The 17054-nt window shown below is 36.8% G+C and overlaps 1 protein-coding gene across 7 annotated transcripts in view; it reads right to left on the reverse strand.

The window, feature by feature from the left end:
- Positions 1 to 17054, reverse strand: part of FHIT (fragile histidine triad diadenosine triphosphatase) — a 620602-nt gene that overhangs the window by 491140 nt on the left and 112408 nt on the right. Inside the window, exon 1 of one of the 7 annotated variants that reach the window (XM_019280436.3) lies at positions 422 to 521. The exons of the other annotated variants lie outside the window; for them this stretch is intronic. The gene's annotated coding sequence lies outside the window, so the exon portion shown is untranslated. Of the gene's footprint in view, positions 1 to 421; positions 522 to 17054 lie in introns of those variants that run through there. 7 annotated transcript variants of the gene reach the window in all.

Genomic DNA, 17054 nt, shown 5'->3' on the forward strand with positions numbered 1-17054 from the left:
ATTTGCCTCACTGAGCTTCACATGAGCCATCCTCAAAACTCAACAGTGATCTAGTGATACTGAAATGAACACCACAACTTTTTTTTTTTTTTTTGTGAGGGAATTTAACATTTAAGCTTCACAAACCAGCAAGCTACTTCCTGATTACTCTTAAGTCCTTATCACTAAACGAATTTAGCATGTCTTTTGTCCTCCACTGATAATCTCATACTTCCACACAAGGAATTAATCAGAGAGCAACAAACCAGTACCTCTGATATCTGGTATCATTAATGACATTTCTTTATTAACAAGAAAAGTGACTCTTTATCAAAGCTTCAGCTTCAGGTTTTACGAGCAGCTGACAGAACAACTGTGGGTTTAGCTTCAGAAACAGAACCACACTGAAACAGCTCAGAAAAACATTTCTTTTGATCATTACCTGATAATCTTCATGCTCATCTGGACAATTTTAGACTCACAATACCTGCTGTAAAACATTCAGGTCATTGAAGGTGCAGCCACCTGACTAGGAAACACTCACTGCAGTGAGAAGAGGACCCAACACACCCCAACCAGCAGAGAGGCCAAGGCCTGGTGCAGACAGTTTGGCAAGGGAGAAAAATTAAATTATCATCACAGAACAGAACAGAGAACAAACTGGGTCAAAGCAAACAATGAGGTATTCAGGGGACAGCAAAGCACAGAATTTTCTAAAGAAAAAATTGCAGTGGGCTTTGCCGAGAATGTTGAGCCGTGTTTTTTTAAATCATCAGTATCTTTGGTTAGACAGGCCTTTTCTCCAAACTGCTTTTAACATAAAAAGCAAATCATGAAAGACCACAAAATTATTATTTCTTCTAGGCACTGCTGCAAAGTACCTGAAGTTAAAACACAGGAAGAATTAAATATCATATGCTGCAAAGTTCTTTTTATTTTTATCGGATACTTCACTTGATACTCAAGGAGAAAATTGTGTGCTACTTTGAAGATGCTCCTAAATTAAATTTCCTTGTTCAAATTAGAAACTTTGACATTTAAAATGAATTTTAATAGGGTAGTAAACTCAGGATATTTCATAACTCCATCCAAGATATGAGGCATCTCTGACCTACTGACAGATTAGACTGAATGAAAGTCATCATTAAACACTCACGAGGCAGCACACCAACAGACACTTTGGAGTGAGTTGAGTGGTAATGACAAATATAAAAAAAATAAAAAGAGCAGTTCATCCTCTTATTAGAACTATATTATGATATTTTAATTCCTAAACTTAGTACAGTTATATGAGACATACTATAAATTGGGCCAAAGCAATCAGTAATTCTGATTTCTGTGTGCAAACTAGTGATTAGGAACATTTACAAAATCTTCCTAGAAATCAGGCCAATGTGTAAAAGAGAAACAGACTTCTTGTAGATGGTACAGAGAAAGGAAAGAGAAAATGCTAAAAGTTCTTATTACAAGAAATTAAAGAGATCCTTTTCTAAAAATTATGGAACTGCTGTAAGTCAAGTAAAATGGAGATGTCCATGCATACTATACACCTGTGCAGCCTGGTGCTTTATTAGTACTGCAACAAAAAAAAAGCCTTATAATCAATTGTCCTATAGGCAGCCGCCAGCCCTGTTGCTTAGCATAGGAAAGTCTATCCCTTCATCCCCATTCCAACATAAATATTAAGTTGCTTCAGCTCCACTGATCTGTACCAGTAATGGAGGAAGATTCCTGAAACTACTAAATCTCACAAGTTCTCAGTGATAAAATGAGACAGGTTGGTAGAGATTTACTTGGTTTAGAAACTGAATTAATTTTCTGCTTTATCAAAACTGGATTTAAGCAAACAGTCACAATAGTTTTAATGGAACACTATAGCTTTATAAAAAATTCAGAGTTTATTGTGCAGTAGGATGGTGCAACAGTATCATGCAAAAAAACCCATAAAAAAACCCCAAAAAAAACCACCAAACCGCCCCCCCCCCCCAAAAAAAAAAAACCCAAACAACAACAAAACCCAACAAAACCAACAACAACAAAGGATTAAGGGAGTAAAAATGTTCCAGGAGAAAAGACCTTCATTAGTACCACAAGTCTCCTTTGCAAAACTGCTCAAAGCAACTGTACACTAAGTAAATCAATATGATCTGTACCTTGTCCAGAATATCTATCAGTTTGGCATTCCAACTGCCATACTTGGAGGGGAGACATGCACTCAATGCACAAAACACATCACATTTGATGAGACCTTTTAAAGGTCAGGATTTTATTTAAGAAAGTGATTCAGTGCTGGTTACTGAGTTACTGGTCAAATGTAGAACTGATTTACTCCTGTATGCCATAATCCCTATGACAAAAGCAAATATGGGAACTACTTGCACCTGACTTTCTATGGAAGGGATATAACATACAGTGAATTTAACTACAGTCAAAAAAGGTCTGGGATAACACAAGAAATAGAATACATATTTCTGCAAGTATCAATAACGCAGTTATCGCCAAAACTGCATTACAAAATTAGTTCTTAAAAACTGAGATCCAAAACATAACTTGAAAAAGGATTAAGCAAATCAATTGTCTGCAAAGCTTTTCTAAATGTTTGCTCTGTGGGTGACCATGAAAGGGAATGTGTTCCATAAATGCAGGCTTTTGACTGAAGTTCAAGCTGTGCATGTTTTCCAACGAATCTCATTTCATAGATATTTAAGATAAAAGTCAGACTCTTAAATAACTAAATTCCAGACTAAGTATCAAGACTGTATCAAGAGAGGAACTGAAAGCCCTTACTGAGGCTTGAGAACCAGGTAACCCCAGTGGGCCATGACATGACTTATGCTTTGACTGTCTGTTAATGGGAACTTTCCTCACTTCCACCTTAGAGGGTGGCAGAAGATAGGAACAGTGAAACTTACAACCAACCAGGTAATAAAACCACCATTAGGAAATGAATGGCTGCAATCTCCCGACCAGCCACAGATAAACAATAACCCTACAGTCCTTCCCCTCAACACACAAACAACAATGCATCCTCCAGGTGCCAAGGCAGGAATCATTTGGTCAAAACTTGTACCGAAAATACCTGTGTTAGCATCAATCATGCACCAGAATGCTTCTTCCTCTCAAGTAATACTCCTTCCAACTCCCCTAATTAAATCTTTCTCATTTTACAACAAATCAACAGATTCTGATAAAGCAGCTGCAGTCAAGACTCTTGAATTAATAAAAAATTTTTTGTACATATTGATAACTGCACATTCCCAAGTTACTTTTCAAGACAGATGAGAGAGTCAGGTACATAGGCAAATAGTCACACGTATAAAAATACAAACATGTGCACACAACATGTGTGTGAGCAAGGGAGAAGCCACACCAGTAAAAGTGAGGAATGCAGACTGCATCACACAAAGAAATTTATCAGATGATCCTGAAATACAAATGGAAAGTATCTAAACATTCTTAAATTACTAAAATAGGCATATTACAATCTATATAAGTAAAAACATCACAAAGGATTAGATCAAAAAATCAGAATAACCTTTGTCAGTTTGAATCAAATATTTGCATAGGCTTAGTTTGTAATTAAACACCTTCTGGCAAACCAGAAAATATCCAGCAGGAAGGAGACACGACACTCATTTTGAAGGCAATATCAGAAAGAAATCTGGAACACAGCAAAGATGCTGGTGCATTAATATGAATGCTAGTTCAGAGATTCAAAACCTTTATCAAACTTCACATCAGCTAAATAAAATGAGTTTTTAATGAAAATGTCTCAATTTTACATATTTTGAGTATAAACACTCCTAAGGTATCGATAGTCATAACACTGCAGTGTAGCTGTGTCCTCATTTGACCAAAAAGGAGAATATTAAAAGCAACACATATTGAAATGAAGAATATCTAAAAATAACATTACAAAGTTTTGCGACAGATGCCCTCATTCCTTGTGTACCATGAAAGTTGATTTTTAAGCAGATGACATGAACTTTAAGAGCCAAGGAGCAGCAGCAATGCTGCCCCATTCCCACTTCCCTGAACATCAATAATGACACAAGGGCCAGAACATCGAAACTACACTTGGGGAAGGTGTTACAAAATAAACAGGATGATGTGATTTACAAATTAGGACTATAATATGCTTATAAAACCAAAACAAATGGGGTTGTATTATTAAAATGAAGAGAGGGAAAGCTTTAAAATAAAAAAAACCTGTGTATTTTGCTAAGAAAACAAAATTTGTATTTATAGATGTTAAAGTGGGAAAACAACCCTTAAAGACGTGACCCCTGATATTTGTTTCTGTGCACTTTAACTACCTTTTTTAATAGGTATTTAACTGAAAACTGAACCATGAACAAGACAAAAAATAGCCTTACATGTACATGCAGTATAATTCCACAATATCTGTCTCTTGTTTTGACTTATCTAACCAGATCAGTGATTTCAGACTTAGTATTCCAATTTGTTATTGTCAAAAAATATCTGAATTTGAAGAACTGAAAAATAAATTAAACTAAATGACTAAATGCTCTCATATAAACCATGCTTATGGATAAAATAGAATTTCCAGATTTTCATAATTTGCAACTTCTTTTTTTCTAGCACTGCCTTTTCCGTTTCTTGAAAAGGCTCTATTAAAAGTTCTGTCAATTTAGGAAATTCTCATTTTGGCTAAAACTTGCCTTTGTGGTGACATATTATTATTATTTATTATTATTACTATTAGCAACAGCAGCAGCCACCTGCTGATCAGGTTGGGGATTCTAAAGCTTTTATAACCACTACAATTCTTTGAATCTTTTTTCAGTAGGCACTAAATATCAAAAATAGCACTTTTACTCAGCTAACCTGAATTATCTGTTTACCAATCATGAGAGCAAAATAATTTCATAAAGTATTAGGCAAATTTCACTGAAAAAGCCAACACAAAAGAATAAAGATCTAGAGACCTTTTATATTTTCAAAGCATTAATTTGACATGCACAAGGTTGAGAAAATTGGTTAGAAAGAGACCCAGATAGTTTTATAAATTAGGAAAGGAAGTTTGTGTTAAATTTTTATTGAAGGAATTAGACTTTAATGGCCAACCTATGCAATATTCTGTAAATCAGCAGTAGAACTTGGCAATAAGAACATAATAGCAGGGGATTTCACACCCTCATCCCGCTAATTGAAAGGGCCCGACCTCACCAGGGTCATGCAGTGCAAGTTGGAATGGCCTCACTGCAAATTATCACTGCTCTGCAGCTGCCAGTGTCTGCTACCTGTAAAGGGAATGTAACTAAGCATGGTACACTCTGGTAATTGAAAATTAACTTTTTCCCAGTCTACATGGGTTTTAGAAGCTTTAGAAACAGAAAAACTGATGGTAAGTGGTTTTTTGCCTAAAATTCAAAGTTATTTAGAAAATTAATACACTGTTCCACATATCGTGGATATTGATATTCAGGTTAGACCTGGAGCTTTCTGAGAGGTGAGAAATAAGAAGTTTGTAAGCAGGGATGCATTTACACAGCATAGACCCAATGTTTCAAACTTCCTCATACAATTTGCCTTTGCTTATAGAAACAGTAACATTGCAGTCAATAAAACAACTTCAGCTAAAAACCTGACCCATACCATAAAGGGTAAGAAAAGAATCCCATTATATATGTACGTCAGTGTTTAATTTTAAGACACTCAACCCCCACGATTTCTTCCCCATTTTTGAAAAAAACAGCATTCCAAATATATAAGCAATATACATGACTGCTGGGAGTAAACTTTCAGTTCCCTGTAGGTACTTTTCCTCTGATAAAGATACATTCAGCATATGCATATACTGAAAATTCCACATTGCTGTTCTTGGCATTTAATTAGGGGTAAAGGAAAACGTGCAGGACTAGAATCTTAAGTGTTGGTTTAATAACCTTTATACAGCTCATTTCTGAATGATTTTCTTCCTCTCTGGAGAGGCTTCTAATGTCAAACACTGGTATTAAGGTGAGTCATGGTTACTGAAGAGGCACAGAGAAGGCACATGACAGAATTATTAATTATGGTGAGAGAAGGAGGCAGAGTATTCTCTTTACTCCATAAATGTCCTTGTAAAACAGAACATTTAATACTGAAGTCAACAACAATTTCAGTAATCAATAGCCACTAAAGTCTTACTGCTGTCAATAACAGTTGGAGATTTAAGAATGACATTTAAAAAACGTTGCAAATGTGATTTTTAGAAGGCACTGGAGGTTTCCAAGAAGGCAAAACCAGTTACATTTTTGCAACTACAGTAACAGAAATTGTGCAATTATTTGATATCTAAGATATCTAAGCTATCTATCACTATCTAAGATAGTGAGTTAAACAGCTTTAATACAGTAATTTAAAATATACTCTTTCATACTGCTGGCAGTTATTTCTCATTCTTCGGATTCCTTCCTTTCACACCAAAATGGTAAGAATTGTACCAAGGGCAAGAGGAGAGGTGATCAGCACTATTTTCTGTTAAACTGAAATCTAACACTTCATATTCTAACACCAAAAGGTTTATATATAATTAATACCTTAAAGCAACAGGACAGGTGAAGTTTGAGGCTGGCTGTTTGGGTTTGGGGTTTTTTTGAGGGAAAGGGAAAAAGAAAAAGAAAGAGAATTGTGGTTTTACTCTAATTCATTTTACCTTTAGTAAATTACCAGAGTGTTATGGAAACTTAAGACTGGCTTTTTATTTTGTATTTTACTTGCAACCAACTTCCCACATTATAAAATAAGCCTAAATCAACTCCCCTTTGAATGTACTCTTGCAGATGATGTTAAATTATTATGCTGTAACTTGTGGTGATGACAATATGCAAAGTAATCAAAAGCTAAAATGAATAGTGACAGCTAAAGAACATTAAGTTCATGAGCACCATCCAGACCAAAGCCATTCAAACCATTTTCTTCCTCTGAAAACTCTTAAACATTGAGCTGTCTATATTAGTGTTTATAATCCCAATGGGACCTTAGTACAAAAAAAAGAAAGACCTCTGCAAAAATTCTAATATCTCTAAAATTCCAGAACAACTGCTACAATCATGCTTACCTGCTTTAAGCCAATTCAAACAAAACAATTTCTAAGTCGAAAGGTTCTGAAGGGTTGAAAACTCTTCCTCCCAGCTCCCTCTCCAACCGTTTTCCCCAAGATTAGGAAACCATGACATTTCAGTGAAATCTCACCTATGTACCACTGTATGTAAATGTAACCTATTCAAAGTAAACTTCCATGGAACGTCACGATTTCAAAGGAGAAGCAGAACTTGAAAAGTAAATTAAATAGCTTCGGGTTTTTTCTCTGGAATTCTTGGTGGGTTTCCACATTTGGAGCTATAAAATTTCTAGATATAACTTAATAAAGATGAATGAGCAATTACTATGAACATCAAGTGCAAGAGTATTTTGGTTACAAGTGCAAACTGCACACAACAACTGAGAGGGAAAACTTTTTACAAAACACCAATATATCCACAATTCTTCATTATATTTTTGCTTTATTACAGCAAAATTTATTTCCCAAAATTTGGGGATTATTTTCTTCTCACCTTTTATCACCTGTCCAGACGAAAACATAGAATACTATATTAGAAAAATTGATTAACAAATGCATTAGAGATATACTTGAAATTACAAACATAATTGAAATTACATTAGTTTTCAGCTGAGAATATTTTACATTTTATTGCAATATATGCCACAGAAACATGTATTTGGAAAACAGCATGGCTCCTTATAAAACAGCACTCTGCTGCACAAACTCCATCCCAGTTTGCCTCCCATTTTTTCCTCTTAAGCAGTTATGAATCACTACATAGAGATTGGCACAGCAGGGCTAGAATCAGAAACATTAATTGCCTCCAGGCAACAAGTCATGGTCTCTTGCCTGCTGTTCTCCAGCATACCTTCATAGCTTCAGACACATTTCTGTTCTCTTCCTGGGAAATTTGGTCACTGCACTCATCCAGCTTTAGCAGCCCTGCCAGTTCCTGCACAGTCCTCCCCTGAGGAAGTCCCACACTATTCCAAGCTAGCAAAGGTAAGGCAGGTTTTGCTTCACAAACCTTGTGTATTCAAAAGACAAAAGGAACAATGCCAACATTAACAACCTGAGTCCTTACACAGTGACTGCCAATACTTCAGATTGTTTCTCAAGGTGTCTCAAGTTGAGGAAACAATTTCTGCATAGCAAAAGAAGGATCTTTAAAAGTAATGAAAATACAGCAGCAGATTTTGGGTTTGTTTTCCATAAAGCTGCAATGATTTTAGTAATTGGAAAAAAAACCAAAGCCCTTGTTCCTACAAAGCTTTCAAAGAAATGAAAGCTTTCTTTAGAAAACTATATATCTCATCTCCACTGCAAACTCCAACAAGTCCATCTTTTAAGCAGATTTACACTTCAAATTAAATCCTTTTAACTGAGTGTAAAACCAAATAAATTCTGAAACAATGCAATACTGATCACACCCTACACTTCCCAAAATTCCACCTTTTAACAGAAGTTCCAGATTCAATTAAAGTGATGCTATCCCCAGGAAGACAGTTTCCTTTGGTACAAGTCCATGGAAACTACAGCACTGCTTTAACAAATCAAAGGAAAAATAGAATAAAAAGACAGTAAGATCCCTAAAACTTAAGGCAACAAACAAGCACAAACTTCAGCCAGGGGCTTACAGGTCAACATTGATCACTTGCTTTGTATTTCCTTTTCTCCATCCTCAACTGGTGTCATCAACTAGTTTCTGTCACACATTTTTTTACTGTTTTACAATTTCTTTCCTTTGATCTCACTGTGCCTTCACTTCCGTAATTCTCAGGGGTATCAAATACAAACTCTTTGCATCATCCCAGTTAACATATGAAGTGTTTGATTCTTCTCACCTGTCTAAACACATGCACAGAACACTGATTTTTTTTTTTTTTTTTAATTAATCCTGAAGACAAAACCAATGTTCTCTGCCCTACTGGACGTCCATCCCAAAAGAGTTCCTAGTTCCCTATTTTATGCAGCCATATTCTCAAAGACAGAAGTCTCCCCCTAGACTACAGAATTATTATTTGTAAGGTAATGTTTAATATCTCTTGTAGGCTATGTAACAGGACTCAAAAACCCACACTGAATCAAGTAAGAAGCATATCCATTTTTAATTAAAATTAAACTCCCTAAAATATCCCAGTGGATATCTCCAGCTTCCCTCACCCATGATCCCAGAGAAGAATAAAAACCTCAACAAATACAACACCCAGTAAGGAACTCCCCATTTACCACTGCCCTTCCTACCTTACTCCAAAAGTATAAAACATTATTTTCCACATGAACATCTCATGTTTACAATGACAGGTATCTAACATTTCATGGGGAAGCTTATTTCACTGATGCTCACTTTAAAGATATAATTTTCTTGCAGACCCCCAAACCCACAGATTCTTAAGAATGACAAATATACAACCCTTGATTTGAGGTTGTACACACCCAAACCTTAATCTGGCAGTTAACAGTGAATAACAGACACAACAGGAGTTGCTACTGCCTGGATATTATTACAGAACAAAGCACAGGAATTCCCCTGGAATTATCTCTCTAATTATCTCTCTAATTATCTATCTAATTATCTTACATATCATATATTAAGTTACTATATGATATATTAATATCATATATTAGTTTAATCATTTTCCAGAAACTATAAATAAGATATTTATAATTAGTCTGTAAGTACCTATATATGTGGAATAGTTTGTACAAACACAGGCTACCGTAGTTTAAAAGCAAACAAGGTCTGTTTGGCTGAATCAGAGCCAAGGAGCTGCATTTCAGCCTCCCGTCTATTACGTGAGTAGGCTTCATTAGGAATTGTATCTTTGAACTAACACTCTAATCATAATTTAAGCAGGAATTTAGAAGAAAGCACAAAATAATGTTAACAGATCAAATATAATTTAAGCTTCCAAAATATTTTTGTTAAAACTGAAAAAAAATCTGATGATATTTTTGTCTAGGAAATACTTTTTTTTGCATTATGAAAAGTCTGTAGTACCCTGCATTCAACTACTTCAAGTTTTTTTACCTAATGAAATCCTACTTCTTACAAAAATCTGAACAGTTCACTCCGCCAAGGAACTGCATTTATGAAAAATGCATGTTGTGAATGCCAAAGGCCATGTTTTTAGAATGAAAAAAAATTAAAAATCCAATACATCCTTTAAAAGATGACAAATAGTCTTAATGGGAGCCATTCCTGCTCTTTCCATTAAGGAAAAGGAAATCACAGTGGGAATACTAAGCTCAGCATATATTTGGCAGCTCACTGACCAGACAGGCTATTAACTATATAAAAGGCTACTTCTGAACACTTTTTTCCTTAAATAAAGTTCTGATTTTTCAATGCTTGAAATGCAGTGATGAATGTACGTGAAAGCTGCTTATTAGAAATAGTATCCCATCATCCCTGCACTCCATATTTTACCATATCTCCTATATGAAATGCCTTTCTTCTGTAGCTTCCACTACATCCCTTTAGTCTAGAACTTCCTCCACATTCTTTAACATCTCTTGTGGCCAGGTATCCCCCTTTTATTTTCTACAGCTTCTCATCACCTGGCTGTCTACTCTTCCACAATGTCACCTTTTCTTAGATCCTAAAGCCTCAGCAAGTCTCTTTGACTGCCTCTTTAGAGGCATAATCTGTCCATTCATTAAGTGAGCTCTTTTTGTGCCTCCCTGCAGCAGTATTCAAGCTCCTCCTTTGTGTGATAGCAATCACTTCTGACCTTATCACCAGGGGACAGTTTGTTGTGGTTGTTGGTTTGTTGGGGTTTCTTTCAATATAAATATAACATACGAGAGAGAGAAATGTTTTTTTTTTTTTTAATAACAGAACAAAAAAAGGGCTTGGTATTTATGATGAGCCCTCTGCTACCAGCTGATAGCCAGCAGCATTCAGATGGACTGGGCTTAAGGTGTTTCACTAACTATGCATATTAGAGGGATGTGTCCTATCAATAAATGAACTTGAAAATGAAACAAAGCACCACAAATTTAATATTCTGATAGTATTTCCCAGTACTGAGTCATGTTTGATAACACTGGAAAAGGCTCACTGAACTGGAGATACAAACAGAAATTCGAAGTCACAGAACAAAGTACTGTGCATGATCACTTATAAAAGTTTAACACTGAAAAAAAGTCAGCCCAGTTTGCCCAAGAGAACACAACATGACCAATGTAAAAACTCAGTTAAGATATGAATTTTTACAATTTTGTTGTCATTTAGCTTTCACTAATTTGGTTTTAAAGGAGTGGGGAAGATGGGGAGTTTTTCTGTATTTCACTGGGTGACATCTCATGCACAAATTCTTTTTCTTGCACTATCTCTCCCTGTTTTCTGTATCTGTGTTCAGGCAGCCAAGGGACGCAATGAACACTTTCACTGAAAACAAAAAGATCTGATAAATTACTACATTCTTTATATTCTTTTCAGCCATCTGTCTCTCCACAGATGCAACAGAGCAAAAGCTTAAATCGACTTTACTCTGATAAATACTATTACAACAAAACGATCCACGGGTACATTATTTTAACCTCTTAAAAGAAAACAAAATTCAATTATTTCAAAATTCATTTTTGTTTCCCTCCTATGACACTGTAAACCAACACTGAATGAAAGTTTTAAAAGCAACTTTTCTAAAATAAAAAAGAAAAATAGTGTAAAAGTTTGTATCCTAAAGTACTTTTCGCTTATCACTTAAATATTTCATTTTCTATAGCAGAACAGACAAATTAAGAATGCAATATTTTCATTTCCTTTAAAGACAACCTAACTCATTCAGAAAGGACAGGGGTGTAGAGCTAAGGCAGGAAAGACTTGGGATTTGTGAAGATTTTACAAACAGCTAGTAAACATTATAAACATTGTAAATTCAGGGCAAATCTTTTCTATTCTGAGCAATCATTTGAACCTAGAGTTCTACTTTCTGTTTTTGAGTGAGAATGCCCCTGACTCCCCAAGGAGTTCCTGACACCAATAACAGGACAAGGACCTCTTGTCAAAGCAGCAGATAGTAGGGGACTAAGAGTTACCCCAAAACAGTCAAATTACTGAGCTCATCCAGAGGATGTGGCCTGTGGCCTTGTCTCCAAATGCTCAATGTAGCAGATGGTTCTGAACAGCCCTGGATTCCAGCCTTCAGGAGAGCCACGGATTAGGCAGAGCACACGCACAGACAACCCGCCTCAAGACTTCCTTCTGTTGTAAGAACCTAAAGAAGTTTAGCTTGTCTGCCTGCACCCTGCAAACCTCTAATTGAGACTTCCTAGCAGAGGTATAATTTAGATGAACGAGATCAAAGATTCGCAATTTATTTTCAATGTCAAGGGAACTCAAAGGGTTTTACTAACTTATGTACATAGTGACCTATTATTTTAAAAGGATAAAAACTTTTCCTTTCTAAAAATGTAATTATACCACTAAGTATTGCAATTATTAGATAAGCAGTACTTCAGCATAAATGCAACACGGAAACAATCCTGAAGAAACAATCACCGTTCATAAGTGTAACCTTTTTTATTGGATACCATTGGAGAGCAGCCTCCTTTGGTTTTCTTGATTTGCAGAAGCAAAAAGGATGCAACCAGACACTCCCTTCAACGAACTGTTTCCACTGAGTATGATTACTCTCCAAATCAATTCTCTTCAGAAGTAGATCTTTTAATTACTAATGAAAGTTAATTGGACACCCACAAAACACCACCCACAAAAAAGTTTAATTCAAAGTTTCTTCCATTTCAAATTGCCATAATTTTGGGTTTTAGAAACAAAACACATGACGGCATCCATATGAAGTCTTTAAGATACTAAAAGAAAACCTTTTTCCCCATGACTTCCTTTTCAAGGATCGCCTGTCATACTCTGTGTGGTTCTTTGTATGAAATGATACTATGCAAGTGTTAACATATTTGAATTATAACAAAACCAATAGAAGACTCTTGTTTTATATTTTATTGCTTTCAATATTTCTTTAGCAACCATCATTGCAGCCTGTCTAAATAATTCTCTGTGCACTGACATTCACAATAATGTGTTTTCATCAGGAAGTTAGACACTGTCATTAGGTTTCATGAAAAGCTATACTTTTCAGTTCCTAGCCAGTTTTTTACACCTCACTGCATCATTGGGATGTGAATGCAACAGTTTTTACATCTGTCAGGTTTAGTTTTATCTACTTGAATACAAGCATTAATAACAGATTACTGGAAAACTGTAGAGGGATGATGAATTAGTTATGTTCTCATTATCCAACACTGGAACAGGACCAAGAGAGGAGGGTTCACCACATTCTCTGCTAAGAGAAAACCTATTGATCAGCCACAACAATCATCTACCTACAAAGCTTGATAAAATGCAGCTTGGGAAAGGCAGGGTTACTCAGATCATTGTTTCTGAGCTGGTATTTTACATACCAGATCTTATAATACCTTTTGATTTCCTCGAACTGTTTGGTAAGAAGCTTATTTGATTGTCAACAGCTGCAATAACTTGAGATACAAGTAGAAGACATATTCACCTGCTCTAAAGCCTACTACTTTTCATATTCATCTACTAGTTTCCAGAAGTTCCAAATACAATTTTTGACACCCTTTTATGTTCTCGTAGAAGTAGTTGTCTATACTGGAACCTTATAAACACAGGAAAGTGTTGTGGAATTTTTATCGTACACCTTAAGGTGAATTAAACACACACTTGTGCACACAAAACACACAAAATGTCCTGTCCCCAATGAGGGTCTTTGCCTCATAAGGCAAATACCAGGAATGGAATCACCTGAGGATACATGAACAAAACAAATCTGCCTCCAGCACAGCTAGAAAAAAAGACATTTTAGCACAAGGACATCACCCTAGCTAATAAAGAGAAAAAAAATATATACTTTAAAAGACTGGCAGTCTTGACTACGATAAACAATAGCCCTTGAATTTTAAAGTTAGTTATACTCAAGCCCCAAACTGTAGTTCTCTCATACACACTTACATATAGAGAATATATATGTGTAATGCTCTTCATTAAGTAGAGCTTTTTATATTTCAAAATCCATGTATTAATGCAAGGAAGCTCTCAGATAAGAAATATGAAAAACTGCGGGAAAATGTTATGAATAAATGCTGTCTTAAGGTTCTTTAAGTCTCAACCAATTAAGCATTAATTGACAGAGAGTGCAAGCAGCTTTGTAAGCTTCTCACAGACAAGAGAAGTATCGTCATTTATTCATGTCATCAGTAAGTTGTAGTCCAGGGACAGCTGCAGTTAGGAATCCCCATGTTCACTATCAAGAGTCATTGCTATGTAGCCCAATTCCTAAAATGTTCAGAACAATAAAGGAAGATTTTGACACGATGAGAAAAAAAAGGCATGAGAAATTGAACATCAAAAACCCAAGAGCTGCGGCTTTTTCCTCTGCAGTTGCACTGCTCATTCTAATAGTAAAAGTAATGGTTATTGGTTAAGCCTACACAGACACTTACAAGGCAAATCAAACCCAACCATGAATACCTGACACAAGGTTTTAAAAGCCTAAATCACGTGAAAGATCAAAACAGTACTAATTGCATTCTACACATAGACTGAATAGGATCATGAGAAGAGACAGCTTCCTTTTCTAAACTATATCTTTTAGTTCAGCCCTCCAGTCCAACTGCACCCCACACTGCTGCTGGGATCTGCAGGATCACGTTTATTCCCACAGAACTCCTGCTGGGATTGCAGCACAGGTCTCTCCCTGACCTGCTCACTGCCTACTCAGCAGCAGAGCACAGCAATCTGTGAGAAGGAAGGGCACAATCAGCTTGAAGTCCTGCCACTGTTACTACTCTCCCTGTATCAGAGCTGAGCTTTGCTCTCATCAGCCAGTCACCAGAAACCCACCCTGCTCCAGAGCTCTGGCTCTCTTACCCAAGCAGCAGGGAAATGCCAGAAAAGTATCCTCAAAGAAATGTATCTGTAAGGCACAATCTGCCTCTCATTCTCAGGTCAGCTGTCCATGTTGGAACTGGGCAGCACTGAACAGGAATGAGATCTTAACGCAAATCCACTTCAGATCAATGCAAAGAAGAAAAGCAGACACCCCTGGCAATTAGCTCAGGTTGTCTGGAACTGAGATCCTAATCAAAAGATGGGAAGCTTATTCAAAGTGTTTAATCTGAAACTTTCTCTTTATATAAAGATGAGACTTGTTTTGAAAGCAGACTCAAGAAAATAGATGTTTTATCTGCTTTGGTACACATGGTATCTGATGCTCCCTGCAGGTCTGTTACACAGCAACAGTCCCCACAAGGAAGGTCTAAATTCAGGCCTAGGCTCAAACTCTGTTGCTGACCTTCTATCAAAGAAATCTTCACAAAAAATTAGTTCTGTTTACAATTGCTGGTAAAACAATTTTTCTTTCAGGGATAAGGAGTTCAGGAGGAAAATCAGGACATTGATCAGATATATAAACAGCATCTTTAAACTTATGAAGCAAGACACTATCAGGACGAATTCATTAGTCGTAATTCTTAGTCATGTGCCGCGATGCGCAAGTGGAGGGGTGGAAAGAGCATAGCATCCGTCCCGATCGTGTCCCTGTCGGAGCAGCTCCGGGGGACACATTCGGACACACTCTGACACACCGGAGTTGGTGGATACTCGCAGCCGCTCACACACACACAGAGCTGGACAGCTCCTACAGCATCACCAGGGACAAAGAGGCGGGAGGGGTTCTTTTTATGGAGTTCCGAGGGGTTTATTGGACTCCCTGCTCGAAGGGATCGAGGGAAAAAGAACACAGAACACTGAGGGGTCAGGGGTTTTATCTGGATCAGCACCAGGGATGGGCAGAACATCAGGAACCTATCATTTGGGGGCCAGGGGGTGGAGAGGACGTGGGGTAACAGGGCAGTGACCAGTGGGGAAGGCGAGGGGTGGAACAAGGGAACCAGGAGACAGTGGGGTATCAAGGAAAGGAGAACTATCTAGAACATGGACTTTAAAAGGGTAAAAAGGGGTAGTCTTAGACCTCTGAGCCTGCCCACCAGCAGATCTCCACTGTTTTGGCGTCCAGAGGCTCCCTGGCTAATCCCATGGTGGACTCAACCACTGCAACAGTCATGTTTACTAAGCCTACTGCTATCAGAGCAACTGAAAACACTCCTGCTTTTTTCAGCATAGCAGTATATGTGGTATCTGACAAACTGAATTAGTCCTGCAACAATAGCTAAGAATTATTTTTCTTAGCAGTTCCCTAGAGGGGCTTAAGAAATACTTTTCCAAGTGCTCACATTTCCTCATCAACATTACACACAAATCACCTGACATGGAAGTGTTCATAGCTACAGCTCACAGACTAAATACTATTGCATCTTTTTAAACAAATAGATCAAACATAACACATTTTTCTTGCAAGTATTTTCACATATCCACCTTCACTTAACACCAGACATTCCTAGAGTCAAGCACAGAAAAGGGAAACTACAACTTGAAGCATCTTTTAGAAACTCCAGACAGTTAGAAAAGATTAAGCACACTGTCTTCATTATTTTACTTCATGTTATTCATGTTATTCTGAATGCAAAGAGAGCAGGTTTGCTTCCTAATTTAAAGCAAACCAGCATGGTTTTGAATCAGTGGAGTCTGGTTCTTTTAACAGCATTCTAAATGCAAAGATCTACGGACAACAATTTGGAATCGGGAGTGCATAAACAGAGGTTCAACTCTTGCTACCTTAAATCAAGTTTCTGTTATGTCAGATTGTCTTCACAGATCCAGTATGCCTTATGTCTGTAAAATATCTCAGGAACAACTTCAGTTTTAAAGCTAGGAGTAAGGCTAATTCCCTTTGCTATGCTCAAGCATCTTTCTGCCTGACCTGTTTACTCCTCTGTATCTTGGAGGGAAGAGGAGGAAGGTAAGGGGAAAAAAAGATCAGAAAAGAAAAAAAAAAAAATCTTCAGGGACATGCTGCCAAGAAGCTGCGAATCTCAAAGGCCACATTAATCAAGGAAAATCTATGCTTTCAACACTTCACAACTT

The sequence above is a fragment of the Corvus cornix genome, chromosome 12 (genome assembly GCF_000738735.6).
Source record: "Corvus cornix cornix isolate S_Up_H32 chromosome 12, ASM73873v5, whole genome shotgun sequence".
Lineage (NCBI taxonomy): Eukaryota > Metazoa > Chordata > Aves > Passeriformes > Corvidae > Corvus > Corvus cornix.